Genomic DNA, 19845 nt, shown 5'->3' on the forward strand with positions numbered 1-19845 from the left:
GCTTTCTGCTGTACATGTACGCGATTCAATTATAGACAGTTTCCAGAAAACTTGTGTCTTCATGGTGCTCAAGGTGGACAGATTACTGAGTGGGGTTGGGGAGGACATTGTCGCCAATGACAGAGGTAGGTGGAAGGTTCTTAAACTTTCGCTTAATTCCCTGAAGTCATTTTTAAGGTAAAGACCTCAAAAGTAGTATTTTCTGAAATGCTGCATGTGCCACCTGTTATGCCAGAGAGGCAGCAGGAGATTAGAGAGGTGAAGAAATGGCTCAGGGTTTTGGTAGGCAGGAGGTTTTTGGGTTTCTTGAGAACTGGGCCAGCTTTTCAGTTGGCTACAGGCTCTACGCTAGAGATGGACTGCACCATAATGGGGAAAGTGCAGCTGTGCTGGGTGGGAATGGTTAAACGGTTGGAGGAGAGTTTAAATTAAGGACTGGGCTAGTGGGCAATTATTGTACAGGAGGGGAATGTAGATGGTGACCTTCACCTAAATGATGATACATGGGGAGATGATTAGGACAGTCAATATACTAAGCAGGAATGGAGGTACAGAGAAATACAAGTAGTGCATGTACACTGATGCCAGAAGCCTCACCAACAAGATGGAGGAATTACAATGAATTTTGGAAGGAAATTTTGATATGGTGGGGATAACTGAGACATGGCTGGACGAGAGCTATGTTTGTGCTGTTAATTTACAGGGCTACAGTCTGTGCAGGAATGACTTACAAAGAAGCGAGGGAGAGAGGGGGTCTGCTTATATGTAAAATTGTCCCTAGAATCCATCCTACATGATAATATATGTGAGGCAAATGAAAATGTAGAGTCCCTATGGGTGGAGATGAGGGGAGGGAGAAAGAAATAATAAAATATTGATAGGGGTTTGTTAATAAGTCTACAAATCTAATGAAAGCATATTCTTCAACCACGTAAGCCATAAGAAACGAAAAAATAATCTGGGAGAAATGGTGGAAGAGCATGAGAGGCCAATCTGCTAAGCACCTTTTTCGCTGCAGTATTCACACAAGAAAATCCCATAACAGATGACATGATCAGGGATACCATAAATTCTCCATTAAATGTCACCTATATATAAACATATAACCCAGACCCATTTCCTCACTTTGGGGGATGGGTAACACTCTGATAAATATACAAACATACTGATCAACGATCCAGTAATTAAACTGCGCTGAATTTTGGTTAAAAAGTTCTAACTTTATTGACATAGACACAAACATAATACAAGTAATTAAAATAGTGCCTCTAATCCACAAAAATACAATAATAGGTAAGCGTTAGCAGCTACGCAAATCTAGGGAAGTTACAATTTCACAAGTTTCCATGTAATATAAAAAGTGTTAATTCATTAATTAGGGCATAAACAATAATGAAATACCACGGTGAAAGACAATATATCAATGACTCATAGAGCATGCTGGGGAAAAACCTCAATATAAGTAGGTGCCTCACATTGAACTAGACAGATTAACATTGCAACAGTATTCATCCTATCTGTCTATACACATGGCAATTCATACCACAATGAAAGTCTTCCAAGAAACACATATTTGATATTGTTGGGCTTAAAATTACATTGAAAGCCTTTGCTTTTGTTAATTACTGCCAAAATTAGGTTATGAAATAACAACGTCTGAGTGACGTACCTATGAATGATCTAAGGGGTATAATAAAAACAGCACCAAATGTGCAGATTTCAGCAATAATGATACATCTATCCTAACAATCCTATGAGCCCTTCTCCGAGAAACCAATCACTAATGATTAATGCTGATTGTCTGCATGGTGATGATAAATGCATATACATCTAAACCGGCATCAAAATATGCAGGTTTAGTGGCAATGATGCACCAACTTTGCCACTAAACCTGAGGGCTTGCAAAGCGATGCCATCCTGCAGTATCTCAGGAAAAATAAGCTCCTGACCCAACAGCAACATGGGTTTATGAGAAATTGGTCTTGTCAAACGAATCTGATAATCTTCTATGGTGAGGTAAGTTTCAGACTCAACCTGATCTTATCAAAGTCTTTTGACTTTGTGCAAGATAAAAGGTTGCTACATAAAATGAGAGAAATGGAGCTTTGGGGAAAATTTGTAACTGGGTTAACAACTGACTGGGTGATCGAAAACACTTGGATTGGGTCTTATTTGACGGGGGTTCCTCATGGGGTCAGTTTTGGGCCTTCTTTTTTTTTTCTTATTCATATTAATGACCTTGTAGAAGGGCATACAGAGTAGAATTTCAATATTGTTAGATGTGGCTAAACTCTGCAGGGTAATTGACATACAGGAGCATAATTTAATATTACGGATTTATGCAAGCTGGATGCTTGGGCTGAGAAATGGCAATTGAAGTTTAATGTAGATAAATGTAAGGTTATGCACTTGGGCAAAGGAAATAAAATGTATAGCTATACTAAATTCTATAACACTGGTTAAACTTGTCATTGAAAAAGAATCCGGTGTATGGGTGGACGGCAAACTCAACTTTAGTGACCAGGGCCAGGCAGCTGCTGCTGAGCCAAATAAAATGGGATGCATTAAAAGAGGCATAGATGCTCATGACAAGAACATAGGTTTGCCTCTATACAAGCTACTAGTACGGCCACATTTCAAATACAGTGTATAATTTTGGATTGCAATGCGTAAAAGTACATAGTTGAAATGGAGCAAGTGCAAAGAAGTGCGACAAATGTTGATAATGAAATGGGTGAATTGCATAAGACAAGTTCTCAAACTTCATATTCACTTTGGAAAAACAAAGTCTTAGGGGTAATCTTGTGTTGTATATATCTATGAATGGACAGTGCTGAGCTCTTTCTAACTATATTTTACATCAAGGCCTGTGACCGTGCCAAGGGGACATCCGCTATGTCTAGAGGAAAAAAGGTTTAATCCTAATCACAGACTAAAATTCTTTACTGTAACCGTGAGAATATGGAAAACTCTACCACATGATGTAATGGCTGAGTCACTACCAAATTATGAGAGCCTGGATACCTTTCTTAATAAATAAAATATTACAAGATTCTGTAATTGGACGATAATCAAAGGAACTAGTCTGATTGTGAAGTCTGGAAGGAATTTTCAGCCAATATGAAGTAACCATTATTATTTATATAGCACCATTGATTCCATGGTGCTGTACATGAGAAGGGGTTACATACAAATTACAGATATCACTTACAGTAAGCAAACTAATAATGACTGATATAGAGGGTAGAAGGCCCTGCCCTTGAGGGCTTACATTCTACAGGATGGTGGGGAAGGAGACAATAGGTTGAGGGTTGCAGCAGCTCCGGTAGTGGTGAGGAGGCAGCGGGGTCAGTGCAGGCTGTAGGCTTTCCTGAAGAGATGGGTTTTCAGGTTCCGTCTGAAGGATCCGAATGTGGTTGATAGTCGGATGTGTTGGAGCAAAGAATTCCAGAGGATGGGGGATATTCGGGAGAAGTCTTGGAGGCAGTTTGGTGAGAGAATAAGTGTGGAGGTCTTGGGAGGATCGGAGATTACGTGAGGGAAGATATCGGGAGATTAGTTCAGAGCTATATGGAGGAGACAGATTATTGATGGCTTTGTAGGTTAGTATTAGTAATTTGAACTGGATGCGCTGAGGGAATGGGAGCCAGTGAAGAGACTTGCAGAGGGGAGGAGTAGAGCGGAGAGAGATGAATTAGTCGTGCAGTAGAGTTAAGGATGGAGTGGAGTGGTGCAAGGGTGTTAGCAGGGAGGCCACAGAAAAGGATGTTGCAGTAGTCGAGGCGGGAGATGATGAGGGCATGCACAAGCATTTTAGTACATTGATGGTTGAGGAATCTAGCATCTACCTCATAGGGTTTTTGCCTTCCTCTGGATCAACATGGTAGGATATAGATTGAACTTGATGGACTTATGTCTACCCTCAACCTTAAAAACTATGGAGGATTTGGTGGTGCAATTTTTATTTTGTTCAAGTTTTTAATGTGTAGCAAACCCTATATTAATCTGGTATAGCTGAATATCGTACTAAGGAACTATGTTATCACTTTTAACAAACGGTGAACGGCATGAAAAACAATTGCAAATGTTTCAAAATTTTCAGCAAATTTAAGAAATTTTCCTAAAAAGTGCAAAATCTACCGAAATTCAACAGAAACAAAGTATGTGGCCACTAAAAATTAGTGTCCGAATCTCTGGTGTATGTTGAGACATTCCAGAATAATTCACCATATAAAGTAACATCATAAAAAGCCCTAAATCGCACGTTTACTTTGATCTATTGCAGCTAAGCAAAAATTTACCAAACTGAAGAAGATATTCTAAGCCTGTATGAAGCCATGTCACCCCCGAAACTTAGTGGGTTGCTAAGCTTAAAGGTGCAGTATCGAGCACCGACCAATGTCAAAGCGGTACTACACCAGCAAGGGGGGTGACCCGATACTCTAGTCTGCATAAGGATGGCATTGAGGACCAAATTTGGCCTAGGAGCCAAAACGTTAGGACTTAAACTATAGGCAGGCATGTGCAAAGCTAAAAATATTTAATGAAATCTGTGTCTCTTGAGGTCAACCTGTGTGACTCAAGAGATCAGACATGTCCTCCCTAATTGTCCTCACTTTGTTGTGTCTGGCTATAAGGGTACCGTCACACTGAACGATATCGCTAGTGATCCGTGACGTAGCAGCGTCCTGGCTAGCGATATCGTTCAGTTTGACACACAGCAGCGATCAGGATCCTGCTGTGATATCGCTGGTCGCTGCAGAAAGTCCAGCACTTTATTTCGTCGCTGGACTTCCTGCTGACATGTGTGACGCCGATTCAGCGATGTCTTCACTGGTAACCAGGGTAAACATCGGGTTACTAAGTGCAGGGCCACGCTTAGTAACCCGATGTTTACCCTGGTTACCAGCGTAAAAGTAAAAAAAAAACAAACACTTCATACTTACCTTCCGCTGTCTGTCCCTCGGCGCTCTGCTTCTCTGCTCTGTGTAAGCACAGCGGCCGGAAAGCAGAGCGGTGACGTCATATAAAGTGTATAAAGTGCTAGTGCTCTGTATAACCAGTGCTCATAATAAAATGCTTTAGTTTTGAATTTTGCACCTTTATACTTATGCTGACAATGTGCTAATAGTATATCTAGTGGACCAAGTACCTGTTCCTATTATAAATGGCGCAATGCAAGGTATATTTTATTCTAAATAAGTGCACAGCCTATATTGCTGGATCAGTACCTTCCTTTTTCTTAACTTTCATATCGGCCCATTTTGATTTTTGTAATTTTTAAAATGTAAAAGATAAAAAATATATCTTTTGTCTAAAATGCAAAGGAAATATGTCATCTTTAACTTTTAGGCCTTTTAGAGATCCTTTTATCTGCAACTTGCTTAACTGTTCACAACAGCAGTAATTATTGCCAGGGGTGCCTAAACTTTAAATAATTGCCCAAAGTTGAAATATATCAGTTAAAAATTGTTACTTGGTATTCAATAAAATGGCTTTGGATTCTTATCCACCAACAGTGCCACATCTGTCCATAGTATCTGTCTGGTATTGCAGTTTAGTTTGGTTTAATATTATTTATATAGCACCATTAATTCCATGGGGCTGTACATGAGAATGGGTTACATACAAAGTTATATCGTTTACAATGATAGACTGGTACAGAGGGGAACAGACCCTGCCCTTGCAGACTTACATTCTACGGGATAATGGGGAAGAGACAGAAAGTCGGGTGTGCAGCATCTCGGGTGGTGTGAGGAGGCAGAATTGTTATTGTAGGCTTCCTGAAGAGATGGGTTTTCAGGTTCCGTCTGAAGGATCCGAGGGTGGTGGATAATCGGACGTTTTGAGGCATGGAATTCCAGATAATGGGGGATATTCGGGAGAAATCTTGGAGGTGGTTGTGTGAGGAACAGATAAGTGTGGAGAGTAGGAGGTCTTTGGAGGATCGAAGATTACGTGAGGGAAGATATTCGGAGATTAGTTCAGAGATATAGGGAGGGGACAGGTTGTGGATGGCTTTGTAGATCAGTGTTAGTAGTTTGAACTGGATTTGTTGGGAAATTGGGAGCCAGCGGAGGGATTTGCAGAAGGGAGAAACAGGAGTAGTGAGGAGAGAGGTAGATTAGTTGGGCAGCAGATTTGAGGACAGACTGGAGTTGTGCAAGAGAATTAACGGGGGGCCACAGAGGATGGTGTTGAAGTAATCAAGGCGGTGTCACACCCTTGCTTCCACCGCAGCTCCCTGCCCCCTGTTGTACTCGCCTGTCTTCGGCACGCCTACACTGCTGCGGGTTCCCGCCTGGCGTCCTCTCCTCTGTGCACACTCCCGGTCTCTGTGGAGCGCCCCCAGACACAGGGCCACAAGTCACTCGGTACCGGTCCTTTATGCTCAGTTCTGCGGTTGTCACGGTGGCTGGACCCGGTCGTGACCCTGCTAAGGGGCGTCCAATAAAGGTGGTGGTGCGTAGTGCGAGGAATAACGAGGACACAGGGTTCAGTTTCTTTACCTTTTACTGAAGGTTTTCAGGATCCTCAATCCGGGGCACTTTCAACAGGGCTGTCTGAGACCGGCCGGTCCGAAGGCACATCCAGAGTTCCCTTTGCACGTGGATATCAGTGTCTACCCACTAGCGCCTGTGTGTTGTAGTGCTTCCGTGCTGAGCATTCAGGATAGTCCTCACAACTGCTGTTCTCGTTCGTTCTCTACAGCTCTTTCTCTCTCTCGTTCTTTGGTTCCAGATGTTGCTAGTTTCTAACGTCCCCCAGGTATATTTTGGCTAGGACGCACCTTTAGGACAGGTAGGCCTGGAGGTATTCTGGAACCCTAGTATCGCCCCTCTCCCACGTTGCCTCCTATGTCCTTCTTAGGTGTTGTATGGTAGACAGCCAACCTGTAATTAACTGTCCTGCCGCTGTTTGAAGTAATGCGTGGAGACTGTTACTTCTTCGGTGCTCCGGCCACCGACTATGCGCCTCAGTAAGATGTTGCCATTCTCGGGGCACGACTCCTACTGGATCTCCTTTGTGCTGATCTCTTTTCTCACTGTTCCACAATATCCTTCCTTTCTTGTCTCCTTCTTTGGATACCGCCGCAAGGTAGTGCAGGCGCGGTCCCATAACAATCTGTCCCTTTCGCTAGGTACCTGCCAGATTTCCCAGGGCTGATAGGTCCTCCCTGGAACTCTCCCAGGCTTCGTTCTGCCTAACTTCCTGTCCGACCCCTAGTTTTACCAATGTGAGAAGTGGCCCAATAAATAAGCCTTTTGCTCCCCCTAGTGGCCGGAGTGTGAAGTGTAATGTGTGCTTGGTGATACCTGGTCAGGAGAATTCCTTTAGTGCCATCAGACGTACCATCACTCCCCTTAGTGGCAGAGCGACGTTATTGCAACGACCAGATCTCTGGGGCGCTGCATCTGCCTCTCATCGGCTGTGCGCGCATGCTCGGTTTAGCGCTGCACGCACACACCTCTGAGAGTGTCCCTGCCTCTCCGTCCTTTCCTCTCTATCTCCTGGAGGACTCCAACCCAGAAGTTCTCACAGTGCTGGCCTTATTATCCCGCCTCTTCCTCCAAACCTTGCCTTGTGTTCATTTGTGCCTGCAAGGGATTTAGGCTGCACTATTGTCCAGCGTTTCGTATACCTGACCTTGTGCTTCTTCCATTATCCCTCTAGGTCCAGTCCCTGTTCCTCATTCTGTCGGCTCCTACTTTGTCCTGCCTGCTTGCCCGTGTCCACTGCACCATCCTTGTTCCAGTCGCCGGTCTCACCTCAGCTACCTACCGGTTTGTGCTGCCCTCTTGTACCACCCCTCTGTCCGTACCACCCCTCTGTCCTGTCTTAGTCCTCTTAGTCTTGTATACCTTTCTGGGTCCTACCTCTAGCCCTTTCACTCTGCCTTCCAGCTGGGGTGGTCCATCTGGTCAGCTCGCCCGTGGGAGGATCGTTGTCACGGTCCAGTGGGTCTGCCCCTTCGTACCTTCTGTAGCATCTCCATCTTTGTCACAGGCAGGAGTTGATGAGGGCATGCACAAGAGTTTTAGTAGATTGAAAACTGAGGAAGGGACGGATTCTGGAAATATTTTTGAGTTGGAGGCGAAAGGAGGTAGCAAGAGTTTTGACGTGCGGTTTGAAGGACAGGGCAGAGTCGAGAGTTACTCCGAGGATTTAATAGGAACGAGATTTGTTATTCGATACTATTTGTGGACTGGCTTCGCTCTGTTTCTGGATTAAAAAAAAACAACTTTTTTTACTAATCATGGGCAACCTGTTTAACTGATCAGACAGGCATCAACATCCGCTTATAACCAGGACATGATTACCTTTTGTACACTTGTAGGATTAGTGTAATTTCCCTGGTTGTGCAGTTGTCAGACGGCAGTTAGCACCATTTTCGCATTGTCGATAAGAATGAACATGAAGAGCTTGTGTAGTTGTAAAATCAGTTTTCTTCTTGGCAGATTTCAGAAGGAAATGTTACTATGAAAGGGTTACAATTTGCTCGACTGCAGTTATGATTCTTATGGGGAGTCGATGAGTCATGTTGTAGGTTATAGTTGAATGTTTCTTAGCCTGCTGTCTTTTCCAGAGTGCTGATGTGGGTGAAAGACTTTTAGAAAATGTGTATGGAAAAGGCTCTGATGTGGGGGTGAATATGAAGAATAACCACAGAGTAGCGCCAGTGATCAACCTCCAGATTAATAACTTCAATTACATGAAATTTCAATTAGAATGGATCATGGAATATCATTGTCACATACAAATTATATAGCAGGCTCTAATTACTGAAGTATGATTCACATTTTCTGTGGCACTTATTCACAGCTGTACATTGTACTCATATATAGATGTGCATTGAGTGCAGCTGTTAAGAGCTATAAACAGGAAACATAGGACATAGTTTTTTCCATCACAAGTAGAACTCGCCCATTCTACACCAGCAATCTACTTCGAAAACATTCTATAGAGTATGACTCTAGAGTACTAAAATCTTTTCCATTTACCCAGGTTATAGTAGTAGTGGTGTACTAGCATGTAAATAAAAGGGTTAATCCAGGACTTTTTTTACATAGTTTTCATCATGAGATTCAGTGGCTTCCACTAATGTCACATAGACAGAGCTGCATTTTCTTTTCTGTTCTGCTCTGTTGACCCATCATGCACCATCAACAGAGCAGCTCGGAAAAGGGAGAACAGGCAGGTACTTCATAAATATATTGGAAATCAATAGAATAGCTAAGGGCAAATCAACAATGAAGTCATTGGACAATGTATTCAAATCGAGGAACATTTCACTGTAAAAGAAGAAACCGCTCGTATGTAGTCTGGTCTTTTCTATAGTAACATGAGGATGCAAAACCTGGACGATAAAGAAACAAGATAGAAGAATCAACACATTCGAAATGCTGGAGAAGGATGTTATCAATACCATGGATGGCAAGAAGAATAAATCAATTTTGGAACAAAACAAGGCAGACATATCACTCAGAGCAAGGCTTACAAAGCTACAGCTTGCCTACTGTGGACACCTCATACGGACATCATGGTTGGAAAAATAGAGAAAGGCGAAGAGGAAGACCAGCAACGTGATGACTTGATACAATCAAGATAACGGCAGAGTATACCCTGTGAACCAATCTAGGCTTGCACAAGATTGATCTTTCTACAGAGTGTTCATCCATCAAGTCGCCATGGCTCAATATCAAGCTGAACGCTGTTAAATAAAATAATACCAGGATGTGGGTCTTCAAAGAAAAATAACACTGGGTCCGTGGGAAAAAATGCAGGTGGAGCTTTGCTCTCCAAAATTTTATTTATTTACTTCAGTTTATAGTAACTGTAAAATCAAAGCTCGGGAAGAGCTGAAACGTCACTTTTGTCACAGATCACTGAAATATAACAAGGTGATTACGACAATATCTCATTTTCTCCTTCTGGATTTGCACTGATTTTGCAAACAAATACTTCAGAATCACAAGAATTGAAGATTGGAGTGTGCTATTTTCTATATGGAATATTCTTGTTATGATAATGAGACTTCTGAAAACTCTTCTTCAAAAGGACAGGAAGTAAGAATCTCATGTTTTGTTGGCAGTTTTTGATGCACTCAAGCAAAATAAAGTATACAAAGTGGAGATATATTGATTACTGTCTGGGTTCACACCATTCCGTGGTCCACATGACACTGTCTTGGACTTCTGTCTTAATTACCAAAAAATGGGATTCAGACATGCCCTCAATGGACCTTTCATTTTATGTCTCATTAAAGAGTTCAAAATAAATGATTCTATGGTGTCCAACTAAAAAGAGTGTAAAGTTTCACATTTTGAACTCCCATTCACGAATGGCGCTATCTTCGGTGAGTCTGAATCCTGTTTTTTAGTTATTCAGATGCAAGCCATAATTGTGGACCAAGACGAAGTGTGATCTCAGACTTTATTTATTTTTCCTTCTATTTGAATCCGGTCTTAATCCTCAAAAAAAACATCCAAGACTGCCACAAAACTGCATGTGTGATTCCAGCCTTACACTTGGTGATCTTGGTTCCGAATGATAGAATTTTAATAATCCAGAGAGGTACTTGACATTTCTATGTTTTTACACTATATGGGCACGGTATTGTAATTTTAATGTATCAAATCAGTATTACTGTATTTAGGCAGTGAATGGCTGTATTTTGTTGGATATTTTTTTTTTACATTGTAAAATTTTTTATGACTATACATATTGAAAACTGATGCAGAAAAAGACTAAAAGCGTGAGTAAAATCTTTTGTTTTTTGCTATTTTCAAAGCAGAATATGATTCCACATTTGGCACAAATCAGAAGACTTTCCCATACTCTTAGACTATTTATACAGTATATGAATAAAACTTTAGTGTGCCAAAGAAGAAAAAATGAAATCTAGCACATTCTAGCAGATTTTATTTGGTGCTGGAGCTGTTACTTTAATGCAGACTTAAACTAGTTGAAACCATATTATTCGTAATTTTGCAGACACCGATAACTTGTTTGGACGTTCTCCTTTATTTTTCTGTTTTCTCTTTTACCGTGGGTAATTTGTAGAAGAAATGAATGTATTAAGTGTAAAAGTGTAATGTTCTGCATTGTTCTGCGTGGTGGTTGTAAAGTCCAACACAATTACGATAATTCTCCACCCACTCCCTAATGCAATACATAAGCAACTTGTCCCCCCAGATTGGATCGTGGGCTCAGGCAGGTGCTGTGTGTTTCAACTTGGCAAACATCTGCAGGATTAAGCCCCTAAGGACCACATTGATTTTAATCATTTCCACTAACCAGGAAACATGGATGATTTCTTGCTGTTCTCCAGAAATTACAGTAAAACAAGATGCAAATTTGAACCCCTATATATCATGTCGATTATTACATTTTTTTTTTTGGCACAAGTCTGAATCAGGTCGCTGCATAAAATCATTTAGAACTGGGTTTTAAATTCATTTCTGGCTTTTGTTCCCCCTGGAGAGTTAAAAATAACATTTGCTTTCATTCTTGTGTTACATACATGCAGTACAAATAGATGAACCAATGGGAAAGGAATTATCCTCTCGCTAACGTGGCCGATCCTGGAAATCACAATTGTTTATAACTCTGCAGATTATAAGATTTTGTTTAAAAGAAGTTAAAACAGAAATTGCTGCTTTTTCGCACATATGTGTTTAGCAAACGCAGCTGTATCATAAACGGAATTGTGTTGGAATAAGTAAGACTCTTAAAGTGTGTTATGGAGAATGTAATTCTCCTGCCTAAAACTACAGCTGACCGAAATAAATGTCCAAGGAGCTAAATCTTCTACTAAACTGAAAAGCTTGAGCCACCTCCCTGTTCTGCATCTCCTGCCCATGCTGAAGATGATGTACAGTTGAAACCAGAAGTTTACATACACTATATAAAAAGACACACGTGCATGTTTTCCTCAATATGTGACATGAAATCAGAATAAACCTTTCTCGTCTTACCTCTGTTAGGATTACCATAATTATTAATATTTGCCAAATGTCATAACTGTGAGATAGAATGTTTTAGACATTTTTATTACTTACCGCAAATTCAAAAGTTTACATACACTAAGATTACTATGTCTTTATACAATTCTGGACTGGCCATATATTGATGTCATGTGTTTGGAAGCTTCTGGTAGGTTTTTTGGCAACATCTGAGTTAATTTGAGACACACCTGTGGATTTATTTTAATTCACCCCTGAAACACACTGCTACTTTGTGTAGCATCATGGGAAAGTCTCAAGAAATTAGCCAAGATATCAGGAAGAGGATTGTGGACTTGCACAAGTCTGGCTCATCCATGTGTACAATTTTAAGATACCTCAAGGTGCCTTATTCATCTGTACAAACAATTATATGCAAGTGCAAACAAGATAGGAATATCCAGCCATCATACCGCTCAGGAAGGAGACGGGTTTTGTGTCCCAGAGATCAACGTGCTTTGGTCCGACGTGCAAATCAACCCAAGGACAAAAGCAAAAGACCTTGTGAAGATGATGGCCGAAGCTGGTAAGATTGTGTCATTATCCACAGTGAAGCGAGTACTATATCAACATGGGCTAAAAGGCCACTCTGCCAGGAAGAAGCCATTACTCCAAAAGAAACATTAACAAAAAAAAACAGATTAATGTTTGCAAATGCACAAAGGAGCAAAGACTTTCATTTATGGAGATATGTCCTGTGGTCTGATGAAACTAATATTGAACTTTTTGGGCATAATGACAAATATGAATAATTATGGTAATCCTAATTGACAAAAAATGGGAAAGGCTTATTCTGGTTTCACGTCAGACATTGAGAAAAATATGCATATGTGTCTTTATATAGTGTATGGAAACTTCTGGTTTCAACTGTGTCTTAGACTAGCTGTATATCATGTTTGGGAGATTTGATTCCTACCTACTGTATGTCTTTAAAAAAAAGTCATTTTCTCATGTATTGCTCTTCTTCATCTGTGTCCAAATCATTATTGTCATCTAAAAGGACATATGTTAGAATGGATCTTTCAAACATGACTTAACGAAGCAAAGAAAGAAGGAAAGAAAAGAGGGTGAGAAAAAAAGAAACAGAAGAGATAAAAATAAAGAGGAAAGAAAGAAGAGAAAAAAGTTTAAAGAAAATACATTTATGAATTTCAAAATAGCTTTAATTAGCAAATCATTCTTTTTGTCTAGGGAGATAATCACTGTGGAACAGTATAATTGCTGATGACTTGTTGCGCAAACACAAACTTGTCCTAGACAGCTACTATTCATAGATACTAGTGATGAGCAAGTGTACTAATTGCTCGGGTTTTCTCGAGCACGCTCGGGTGACCGAGTATTTATGACTGCTCGAAAATTTAGTTTTCATCGCGGCAGCTGAATGATTTACATCTCTTAGCCAGCTTGATTACATGTGGGGATTCCCTAGCAACCAGGCAAGCCCCACATGTACTCAGGCTGGCTAGTAGCTGTAAATCATTCAGCTGCCGGCGATGAAAACTAAATCTCCGAGCAGTCATAAATACTTGGAGGTCACCCGAGCGTGCTCAGGAAAACCCGAGCAACGAGTACACTCGCTCATCACTAATACATACCCATGCATTGTGGCTATTGGAAGCAGTCTAGTATAAAAATGTGTCAAATAGAAGTGCACCCCGCTGTAACCGTTCCACAGCTCAGCGGCGCAGAGGAGCTGTCCAGTGATTAAACAGTTCCTTCTGTTTTTTCACCAATGATAACATTAAATTGTTATGGCCTCCAGGGTGATATTTAGTTTTGGTCTGGACCAGTGAGATTGAGATTCCAAGAATTGTGGTTATTCGGTCAACTCCCAAGGGTCTCTTCTCCCGGCCCAGGGCAGCGGCTTCCTCTTATTTCACAGAGTGAAGAACAGCTGGTCTCCAGCTCTCATGTAATGCAGAGGGAATGTATATACTACAAAGACTTTGATTTTCCATTAATAGACAGCAAAAGTAGATGTAGTTTAGAAGAACAATTCTGTTTATGCCCAGATTTGTTTATAGCGTGGAAACAGTTTCTTCCACCAACAAAGACACATGGAAGCACAAGCTGTCCAAGAAGTATACCTCCGGAGGAAGACCCCGACATATGCCAGTGCGTAGACATACTGTAGAAACGTTACTTATTTACTCATGCGGTTGAATTTTTGTGGATTGCTCCTGAATAGAAAAGTGTAGTCAACTATACGTATTTATAAAGTAAAAAATAAAAAAGTATACAAACGTATAGCTCTCTTGGCCTCCTTCAGGTGAATTGATATTTTCTGATGAATGTTTTTCCTGGCCACGTATGCTAAATGTAGGGCTCTAATGTGATATTAACAGGACCTAAGCAATAAGTATTACAGGGTATCCGTTGTTTAATTTTCTTTCTATAAATTAATAGTACTTGTAAAATGTATATATTATTGGCTTGAAAAAGGATTGGAAATCCGAAACGTTGCCACGCCGTCCAGGCATTAAAGCCCACTTTTTTCTATTATTTTTTATGTGTGCTGTTTTCCTTTTTTCTCATATTATTGGAACCATTTGAATATTGGTTTGGAAAGCTCTGCACCGCAAGTTTGGTAATATGATGCTGTTCTAATTTTTTTCTCTATATTTTATTAGAGAAATTTGCTTCTTTCTCCTGAACAGCTTCATTCTCAAAATTGTCAATTCATGGGTAAAATCGTCTTCAATCAATACATATTTTCTGTCAAGCGAGCACTGTTCGTAGTCACCTGGCAGCTCCAAAAAGGCAACCACAAAAAGGTTTTCCGCAAGCTTCTCCATTTCCCAGAGCTCAGGGGCTGCCCTGTCCTTCTTAAGCCTTGTACAGCAATCTGGGCTTAAACAGGATTAGGGCCACAGAGTAAGCTGCTGGGCGGTGGCACAAGCTAGCAAGGGTAGTCAGACAGCGTTAGGAGGTGCGGGAATACAAAATCATCAGGCAGGAGAAATGTCAATAAGCTAGCCAAGGTCAGGAAACAGGAGAAATCAGGATGAAACACCAGATGCACAGGTAAAACCAGGTAGCGCATACATTAACTGGCAGTAGGAACCGGGTCTCGGGTTTTTATGGTAAACAGCCATACGCAGATAAAAACCTAAACTAAGAAGATTAACCCTGTAACTTTCAGACTGTCCAAAGCCACAATTTCCATGAATAATATGGGATAGTTGCCATCAAGCATCACCCGCAACAAAGGCACAGCATTGCCTAGCGGCCAAAGCAGAAGCCAGCACAAATGTTACACTTTTCTGTTACTGAGATAGGAGAGGACAATTGATGCTCATGAAATTCTATGGAAAGCGATAACTTTGATTTCAGGAGAACTTGAAGCAGAATGTCTGTGTCTGCCTCTAGTCATCCCCTCTTTATAGAACTTTAAACATCCTGCCATCTCCTATCTCAGTAATGGTGAATTTTTTTGTTTTCACTAGATACAGATTTTGCCCATGAATTGAGAGTGAATGATCTGTCCAAAAGTTGAAAGAATTAGATTTCTCTAATGAGATATAGTACATTATTATCCTATGAACTATTGATTTCTGAAATAAAAATGTAAACCTTGCTTACGCTCTAAGAGGTTTCTTCAACTCTGTATCAGCATTAATAGTGTTAGACATTACATTCCGTTTTTCAATATTGTAAAGACATAAATGATCTGGTGTTTGTTTACTTTTATGCAAGTCCTTGAATAACACACTTACTATAGAATTGGAGGTACGTTATTTAGTCTACTACATTCAGAATCCTTATAATACAGCTACCGACCATCGTTTTTGGGGGGGTGGACCTTACACCATACTTAAAAAGGAAGGTCAGTTCTATGCATCTACATCAGGGGTGTGGAATGTTTTTTCTGCGAAGGGCTATTTGGAAATTTATACCATCCTTCGGGGACAGTACAAACTCCACCCACAAAGTAGATCCTGACTCTGGCACTGGTGTCAGGACATAATCTTTCATTGCATGCCCTTCAGTGTTCAGTAGGGAACGCTGCATGTATGTGCTAACAGAGCAAGAAGAAACTAATGAGCTTGTGGCAATCAAAATACACCTCCCTGCCCAAGAATGCAGTCCTTGAGAATCTGCTTGGGGGCCTGATAAAAGGTCATCGAGGGCTGCAAATGGCCCTGGGGTTTGAGGTTCCCCACACCTGATCTACATTTACACTAAAATAAAAATTGTATTTTTTAGGTATACCTGTCCTTTCAGATAAATTCAAAATAAGCTGTTTTGCATATAAATTAAGAATGACACCATTTTGGACAATTATTTAACTTGTACATTTTCACTAGTTATCCCCTCTGCATGCTTTATCCCTACTTTTCAGATCTCTTTGACCCAGTGGGAAGAGACTGCTGTAATGTCTCCCATAAACAGTGCATAGAAACAGAGAAGAGATTACTGCTTTTTTCTCTTCTGCACAGCACAGACAGAAGCAGCAGAAACATGAAGGACATTACACAGTAATACTGAGCAGTGTATCTGGGAGTCCACCACTGAAATGAGGTAAGCACTGTTGCTTTAAAAGGGGTTGTCCAGATTTGTGATTAAATTCTGCTTTCATTTTATGTGACTGAAGGCTTCTGAATTGCTCATCGTTAGGATTCTGCGCTTCAGGCAGCAAGACGGGCAGTCATGTGTCCACAAGTATGCAATTTTGCATACTTACCACCACATTCCGACTAAACGTGCACGGCCTCAATCAGTGTTGCCAGATCTATGCAAATCGCATAGTTGCTGTCACATAACCGCCCGCTCTTCCCACCAGTACCGGAAGATCCTGACACTGCGTGACGCTGGCATCACAAACATGGACAACCCATTTAATCTGCAGCACTATCTCCCTGTCTCTCTATTAATTTATGCAGAAACATTGACCATTTAAAGTTGCAGAATTATCCAACAATATACGAGAAATTCTAGTTTTCAGACTACTCGGGTTTCTGCAGTTTTTTTGGTTGTTTTTGGTAAAAGCAGAATTCTGATTTGGTTATTTTGGATACATTCTTCTGTTTTAATAAATCCCAATATGGACAGCTATCATCCTACAGGTGTAACACTTTAGAGACTAAACCATCATCATAAACTAAATGAAAAATGTTTTTTTTTGTATTTCCAAATAAATAGATTGTGGCTCTTAACAATTTTTTTGTTCCGTACTATAGAGAGCAAACTGCAATCCAATAATATATACAAAATGTACCAGTTTGTGATCTGCCCCATTCCTAATGCACAGACCAACCGCCACCTTGTGTGAGCACATTGATATATACTTACAACCTAAGGACAATGGATTCGATCGGGTATACTGCTTTACACTGGTGAAGTGCCAAGAGCGGGCACACCTCTGTCAAAACAACAAAATCTACAGCACTACGGGAAGGGTAACGTAGGAAGGCTCCAGTACATGAGATGGTGCAATAGTCACAGAATGTCTTTAACTGGCGTATAAATCAGTTACATCAGTAACCTGTATAATAATGCGATTGAGAAATATTTAGTAAACTGTAACAAATCTGCCAAAAAATAAAGGAATTAGGAACTGATAAACTCCAAAATATGGCAAGGCTAAAGCAATTTCATACAATCCCAAACATATGGGCTTAAATTCCACTGAAGGAAAGCTGAATATGAAATATAGCACAAAGATGTCATGGTGGTCGTCATGGGCAAATCATGGGATTTGGGGTTCTGGGGAATATATTTAATTCTCATATGATTCTCATCTCTTTTCTCCTGTCACTGCATTTGGCTGACTATGTAGAAATACTTACTCACGCTCAGCCTTCTCTTCCTCTGTGTGTAACACTGAATCTCAAGCCAGGGCAGTGTCTAATCCAAACCACAGGACTATCAACCATGGAAAGTTAGCAGCTAAGCCAACAGTCAGTTAACTAATTCTATCCTGGTGTCCCAACAACCAACAGATTACTCCTAAAACAAGATCAGAAGATGAAAAATTCTAAAGTACTACATACTGTCGATCTTCAGCAAGAGGGAAGCTGGTAAAGTCCATTTACTTCTTCAATAAATGTGTCCATGTTCACCACAATGGCAATGTTGGCATCTTGTACTCATTACTGGATATAATGTGTAAAATACCAAAGTAATGCATAGATTTACCACTTATGTTTTAGTAAAACTGCTAACTTGCACATTGGGATTAGATGGAAAGCATCTAATAACATAGTTGTAGTTATTTTCCAGGGACCACCATCACTGATCCTTGTAAATGTCAAACCAAGACCAGATCTATAGTAACACAATGTTATTGACTTACCAAAACTGATTAACTTTTAGACTATGCAAACTTAAGCCACACACACCTCAGACAGTTTTTGGCTGAACAATAGTTTAGCTGAATGTTGGATAGTCAGCTGAGCCAAGTGCTCCTGTATTCTCTATCGGAGAGCCACTGCAAGACACCTCTGTTGGTGGCTTATATCTTCAGGAACAGAAGGATTGGTAGTACGAAATCGAACATGCTGGATCTTTATCTTCCTGTGCCATCATTTGTCAGGATTAGTAGTACCACTCCAGTGCTTCAGTCTAAAGTTTGAGGGATTTTTGACTGGCTAGTCAAAAGGTCCCATAATGAACAGGTAGGGTTCATATTGGGACCTTTAGGCTAGCCAGTTTAAAAGCCCTCAAACTTTACACTGGAGCGCTGGAGTGGTACTACTAATCTAAGTTCCCTAAGTTCCCATATGCATAAGATCCAATGCATATGGAGACCCCTGACAAATGATGGCACAGGAAGATAAAGATCCAGCATGTTCTTATACTAACCCCCCCACCCGCTTCACCTTTTATCCTCGCTGCTTTGGTCCTATGGCACCATCTTGTGAAACAACTTCCCACTGGTCAGAAGTAATGGTCACAAGTGCTCAAATCTATGAGAGCCAGAACAAGACTCTCATTGACTTGCGTTGAAAAGTGACCTAAGGCTCACCTAGCAAACACTGGCGCTATAAGGCAGGTCACAACCTGATGGAGACAGATGAGAGCAGCAGTGATATAAGTTGAGGATGGTGGCGGGTAAGTATAAGATTAGGGGCAGGGACCTTAGATTGAAATCGACACTCCAGCGGACAAATAAAAAAAATGCTGGATTGGTGCTTTAATTGTGTCCAGAATATGTTTAAAACATATAATAAATGTGGCACAGAGAATGAAAGTGTTTGTGTTTTGGCACAAACTAAGACAGATTTATGGAGAATAAAGCTTAATAAATCAGCCCCAATGGGTACATCAAACTATATGTCAGAGGGAAATTGCCTTCCCAAAATACTGAGATTCTTAGTTCTTAATTTTTTTTTAATCTTGTAATTAGAGGACAAAACAAAGAGAGCCTTTGGAAAAATACAGTGACTATAAATATCAATATTAAAACCTTTTTGTTCTAGAGCCTAACCAAATAGACAAAGAAGGTGCCTTGACCTCACCATTAGTGGTCCAAGGTTATGTAAAAATGAAAAATACTGCTCAATTTTGTTTTTTGAACTCTTCATAACAATAAAATGAGTTCAAAATGAGTTGATTTTGTTTCTAAACAAGAGATTTCTGCAGCCAGAAGAAGTGCTGGACAGTTTCTAATAACTTCTGTGAATACTAACTCCCCAGCTAAGACATAGCCAACAACTAGGGCCCGCCTCACTGTTGAGGACCACCTCACAGTTTGAGAAGCTCTGCTTTATTGTTGACCTCCAGGACGTAGGTTGCAAAGTAAAATTGCTCTGGAATATTCAATTATATAAAAGAAACTATGGGACCCTAAAACCCCAACATCAGTAGATTATTATGAATATTTATATATACATGTAAT

Source organism: Ranitomeya imitator, chromosome 7 (assembly GCF_032444005.1).
Source record: "Ranitomeya imitator isolate aRanImi1 chromosome 7, aRanImi1.pri, whole genome shotgun sequence".
Classification (NCBI taxonomy): domain Eukaryota; kingdom Metazoa; phylum Chordata; class Amphibia; order Anura; family Dendrobatidae; genus Ranitomeya; species Ranitomeya imitator.